Raw genomic sequence first — 6657 nt, forward strand, 5'->3', positions numbered from 1 at the left:
TGTGACATCCTGGGGATCCCATTGGCCCCAGGGCCCATTGTGACAGGGCGGGGATCCCCCTTGTCCCCAGGGCCCATTGTGAAACCGTGGGGACCCTCTTGTCCCCAGGGCCCATTGTGGCACCGTGGAGACCCCCTCTTTGTCTCCAGTGCCCATTGTGACATCCTGGGGACCCCCTTTGTCCCCAGTGCTCATTGTGACAGGGTGGGACCCCCCTTGTACCCAGGGCCCGTTGTGACATCCTGGGGACCCCCTTTGTCCCCAGGGCCTATTGTGACATCCTGGGGAGTCCCCTTTATCTCCAGGGCCCATTGTGACATCCTGGGGACCCCCTTTGTCCCTAGGGTTCATTGTGACATCCCAGGACCCCCATTGTCCCCAGGGCCCATTGTGAACAACCTGGGGACCCCCCTTTTTCCCCGGGCCCATTGTGGCGTCCCAGGATGCTTCGTTGTCCCCTGGGCCCATTGTGACATCCCGGGGACCCCTTTTGTCCCCAGGGTCCATTGTGACATCCTGGGGCCTCCCTTTGTCCCCAGGGCCCATTGTGACATCGCAGGAGCCCCCATTGTCCCAAGGGCACATTGTTACATCCTGGGGACCCCCTTGTCCCCAGGGCCCATCGTGGCACCGTGGGGACCCCCCCTTTGTCTCCAGTGCCCATTGTGACATCCTTGGGACCCCCCTTGTCCCCAGGACCCGTTGTGACATCTTGGGGACCCCTATGTCACCAGAGCCCATTGTGATATCCTGGGGAGCCCCCTTTGTCCCCAGGGCCCATTGTGCACATCCTGTGGACCCCTCTTTGTCCCCAGGGCCCATTGTGATATCCTGGGGAGCCCTCTTTTTCCCCAGGGCCTATTCTGACATCCTGGGGACCCCCTTTGTCCCCCGGGCCCATTGTGACATCCTGAAGACCCCCTTTGTCCCCAGGGCCTATTGTGACATGCCAGGACCCCCCCTTTTCTCCAGGGCCCATTGTGACGTCCCAGGACCCCCTATTGTCCCCAGAGCCCATTGTGACATCCTGGGGAACCGCTTTGTCCCCAGGACCCATTGTGACGTCCCAGGACCCCCCTTGTCCCCAGGGCTCATTGTGATGTCCCAGGATCCCCATTGTCCCCAGAGCCCATTGTGATGTCCTGGGAACCCCCTTTGACCCCAGGGTCCATTGTGACACCATGGGGACCCCCTCTTGTCCCCAGGGACCATCGTGGTACCGTGGGGACCCCCTTGTCACTGGGGACCCATTGTGACACTATGGGGACCCCCCTTTGTGCCCAGGGCCCATTGTAACATCCTGGGGACCCCCTTGCCTCCAGGGCCCCTTGTGACATCAAAGGATCACCCTTTGTCCCCAGGACCCATTGTGACATCCCAGGACCCCACTTACTCCCCAGGGCCCATTGTGGCACCATGAGGACCCCCTTTGTCACTGGTGCCCATTGTGACATCCCAGGACCCCCCATTGTCTGCAGAGCCCATTGTGACACTATAGGGACCCCCCTTGTCACTGAGGACCCATTGTGACACCATGGGCACCTCCCCTTGTCGTCAGAGCCCATCGTGACATCCCAAAACCCCCAATTGTCTCCAGGGCCCATTGTGACATCCTGGGGACCTCCCTTTCTCCCCAGGGCCCATTGTGACGTTCCAGGAACCCCCATTGTCCTCAGGGCCCATTGTGACATTCAGGGGACCCCCTTTGTCTTCAGGGCCCATTGTGACACCATGGAGACCCCATTTGTCACTCGGGCCCATTGTGACATCCTAGGACCCCCCATTGTCCCCAAGGCCCATTGCGACATCCTGGGGACCCCCCTTTGTCCTCAGGGCCCATTGTGACATTCAGGGCACCCCTCTTTGTCCCCAGGGCCCATTCTGATACCATGGGGACCACTTTGTCCCCAGGGCCCACTGTGACATCCTGGGGACGCCCTTTGTCCCCAGGGCCCATTTTGACACCATGTGCACCCCCCTTTGTGCCCAGGACCGATTGTGACATCCTGGGGACCCTCTTTGTCCCCAGGGCCCATTGTGACATCCTGGGGACACCCCATTGTCTCCAGGCCCCATTGTGAACATCCTGGGGACCCCCTTGTCCCCAGGGCCCATCGTGGCACCGTGGGGACCCCCCGTTGTCCCCAGGGCCTATAGTGACACCGTGGGTACCCCCTTTATCCCATGAGCCCATTGTGACATCCCAGGACCCCGCGTTGTCCCCAGTGCCCATTGTGACATCCTGGGGACCCCCCTTGTCCCCAGGGCTTATTGTGACATCCTGGGGACCGCCTTTGTCCCCAGGGCCCATTGTGACATCCTGGGGACCCCCCTTGTCCCCAGGGCTTATTGTGACATCCTGGGTACCCCCTTTGTCCCCAGTGCCCATTGTGACATCCTGGGGACCCCCCTTGTCCCCAGGGCTTATTGTGACATCCTGGGGACCGCCTTTGTCCCCAGGGCCCATTGTGACATCCCAGGACCCCAAGTTGTCCCCAGGGACCATTGTGACACCGTGGGGACCCCCTTTGTCCTCAGGGCCCGTTGTGAACATCCTGGGGACCCCCTTGTCCACACGACCCATCGTGGCACCGTGGGGACCCCCGGTTGTCCCCAGGGCCTATAGTGACACCGTGGGTACCCCCTTTATCCCATGAGCCCATTGTGACATCCTGGGGACCCCCTTGTCCCCAGGGCCCATTGTGACACCATGGGGATCGCCTTTGTCCCCGTGGCCCATTGTGACATCCCAGGACCCCGCGTTGTCCCCAGGGCCCATTCTGACATCCTGGGGACCCCCCTTGTCCCCAGGGCTTATTGTGACATCCTGGGGACCCCTTTGTCCCAGGGGCACATTGTGGCACCATGGGGACCCCCTTTATCCCCAGGACCACTTGTGACATCCTGGGGACCCCCCTTGTCCCCAGTGCCCATTATGACATTCTGGGGACCCCCTTTGTCCCAGGGGCACATTGTGGCACCACGGGGACCCCCTTTGTCACCGGGGCCCATTGTGACATCCCAGGACCCCAAGTTGTCCCCAGGGCCCATTGTGACACCATGGGTACCCCCTTTGTCCCATGGGCCCATTGTGACATCCTGGGGACCCCCTTGTCGCCAGGGCCCATCATGGCACCGTGGGGACCCCCCTTTGTCCCCAGTGCCCATTGTGACATCCTGGGGACCCCCCTTGTCCCCATGGCTTATTGTGACACCCTGGGACCGCCTTTGTCCCCAGGGCCCATTGTGACGTCCCAGGACCCCCCATTGTCCCCAGGGACCATTGTGACATCCTGGGGACCCCCTTTGTCCCAAGACCCCATTGTGACATCCTGGGGACCCCGCCTTGTCCCCAAAGCCCATTGTGACATCCTGGGGACCCTCTTTGTCCCCAGGGCCCATTGTGGCACCATGGGGACACCCTTTGTCACTGGGGCCAGTTGTGACATCCCAGGACCCCACTTTGTCCCCAGGGCTTATTGTGATACCATGGGGACCCCCCTTGTCCCCAGGGCCCATTGTGACATTCAGGGGGACTCCTCTTTGTCCCCAGGGCCTATTGTGTCATCCTGGGGATCTCCCCTTGTCTCTAGGGCCCATTGTGAGACTGTGGAAGACCCCCTTTGTCCCCAAGTCCCATTGTGACGTCCCAGGACGCCTCGTTGTCCCCAGGACCCATTGTGACTCCATGGGAACCCCCCCTTGTCCCCAGGGCCCATTGTGACATCCTGGGACCCCCCTTTGTCCCCAGTGCTCATTGTGAAATCCTGGGGACCCACTTTGTCCCCAGGGCCCATTGTGGCACCATGGGGAGCGCCTTTGTCACTGGGGACCATTGTGACATTCCAGGATTTTACTTTGTCCCCGGGGCCCATTGTGACATCCTGGGGATCCCCCTTTGTCGCCAGGGCCCACTGTGACACCGTGGGCACCCTCTTTGTCCCATGGGCCCATTGTGACCTTCAAGGGACCCCCCATTGTCCCCAGGGCCCATTGTGACATCCTGGGTACCCCCTTTGTCCTCAAGACCCATTGTGACATCCTAGTACCCCCCGCAGTCCCCAGGGCCCATTGTGACATCCTGGGGATCCCTTTGGCCCCAGGGCCCATTGTGACAGGGCGGGGATCCCCCTTGTCCCCAGGGCCCATTGTGAAACCGTGGGGACCCTCTTGTCCCCAGGGCCCATTGTGGCACCGTGGAGACCCCCTCTTTGTCTCCAGTGCCCATTGTGACATCCTGGGGACCCCCTTTGTCCCCAATGCTCATTGTGACAGGGTGGGACCCCCCTTGTACCCAGGGCCCGTTGTGACATCCTGGGGACCCCCTTTGTCCCCAGGGCCTATTGTGACATCCTGGGGAGTCCCCTTTATCTCCAGGGCCCATTGTGACATCCTGGGGACCCCCTTTGTCCCTAGGGTTCATTGTGACATCCCAGGACCCCCATTGTCCCCAGGGCCCATTGTGAACAACCTGGGGACCCCCCTTTTTCCCCGGGCCCATTGTGGCGTCCCAGGATGCTTCGTTGTCCCCTGGGCCCATTGTGACATCCCGGGGACCCCTTTTGTCCCCAGGGTCCATTGTGACATCCTGGGGCCTCCCTTTGTCCCCAGGGCCCATTGTGACATCGCAGGAGCCCCCATTGTCCCAAGGGCACATTGTTACATCCTGGGGACCCCCTTGTCCCCAGGGCCCATCGTGGCACCGTGGGGACCCCCCCTTTGTCTCCAGTGCCCATTGTGACATCCTTGGGACCCCCCTTGTCCCCAGGACCCGTTGTGACATCTTGGGGACCCCTATGTCACCAGAGCCCATTGTGATATCCTGGGGAGCCCCCTTTGTCCCCAGGGCCCATTGTGCACATCCTGTGGACCCCTCTTTGTCCCCAGGGCCCATTGTGATATCCTGGGGAGCCCTCTTTTTCCCCAGGGCCTATTCTGACATCCTGGGGACCCCCTTTGTCCCCCGGGCCCATTGTGACATCCTGAAGACCCCCTTTGTCCCCAGGGCCTATTGTGACATGCCAGGACCCCAAGTTGTCCCCAGGGACCATTGTGACACCGTGGGGACCCCCTTTGTCCTCAGGGCCCGTTGTGAACATCCTGGGGACCCCCTTGTCCACACGACCCATCGTGGCACCGTGGGGACCCCCGGTTGTCCCCAGGGCCTATAGTGACACCGTGGGTACCCACTTTATCCCATGAGCCCATTGTGACATCCTGGGGACCCCCTTGTCCCCAGGGCCCATTGTGACACCATGGGGATCGCCTTTGTCCCCGTGGCCCATTGTGACATCCCAGGACCCCGCGTTGTCCCCAGGGCCCATTCTGACATCCTGGGGACCCCCCTTGTCCCCAGGGCTTATTGTGACATCCTGGGGACCCCTTTGTCCCAGGGGCACATTGTGGCACCATGGGGACCCCCTTTATCCCCAGGACCACTTGTGACATCCTGGGGACCCCCCTTGTCCCCAGTGCCCATTATGACATTCTGGGGACCCCCTTTGTCCCAGGGGCACATTGTGGCACCACGGGGACCCCCTTTGTCACCGGGGCCCATTGTGACATCCCAGGACCCCAAGTTGTCCCCAGGGCCCATTGTGACACCATGGGTACCCCCTTTGTCCCATGGGCCCATTGTGACATCCTGGGGACCCCCTTGTCGCCAGGGCCCATCATGGCACCGTGGGGACCCCCCTTTGTCCCCAGTGCCCATTGTGACATCCTGGGGACCCCCCTTGTCCCCATGGCTTATTGTGACACCCTGGGACCGCCTTTGTCCCCAGGGCCCATTGTGACGTCCCAGGACCCCCCATTGTCCCCAGGGACCATTGTGACATCCTGGGGACCCCCTTTGTCCCAAGACCCCATTGTGACATCCTGGGGACCCCGCCTTGTCCCCAAAGCCCATTGTGACATCCTGGGGACCCTCTTTGTCCCCAGGGCCCATTGTGGCACCATGGGGACACCCTTTGTCACTGGGGCCAGTTGTGACATCCCAGGACCCCACTTTGTCCCCAGGGCTTATTGTGATACCATGGGGACCCCCCTTGTCCCCAGGGCCCATTGTGACATTCAGGGGGACTCCTCTTTGTCCCCAGGGCCTATTGTGTCATCCTGGGGATCTCCCCTTGTCTCTAGGGCCCATTGTGAGACTGTGGAAGACCCCCTTTGTCCCCAAGTCCCATTGTGACGTCCCAGGACGCCTCGTTGTCCCCAGGACCCATTGTGACTCCATGGGAACCCCCCCTTGTCCCCAGGGCCCATTGTGACATCCTGGGACCCCCCTTTGTCCCCAGTGCTCATTGTGAAATCCTGGGGACCCACTTTGTCCCCAGGGCCCATTGTGGCACCATGGGGAGCGCCTTTGTCACTGGGGACCATTGTGACATTCCAGGATTTTACTTTGTCCCCGGGGCCCATTGTGACATCCTGGGGATCCCCCTTTGTCGCCAGGGCCCACTGTGACACCGTGGGCACCCTCTTTGTCCCATGGGCCCATTGTGACCTTCAAGGGACCCCCCATTGTCCCCAGGGCCCATTGTGACATCCTGGGTACCCCCTTTGTCCTCAAGACCCATTGTGACATCCTAGTACCCCCCGCAGTCCCCAGGGCCCATTGTGACATCCTGGGGATCCCTTTGGCCCCAGGGCCCATTG

Source organism: Patagioenas fasciata, chromosome 20, assembly GCF_037038585.1.
Source record: "Patagioenas fasciata isolate bPatFas1 chromosome 20, bPatFas1.hap1, whole genome shotgun sequence".
In the NCBI taxonomy this organism is placed as follows: domain Eukaryota; kingdom Metazoa; phylum Chordata; class Aves; order Columbiformes; family Columbidae; genus Patagioenas; species Patagioenas fasciata.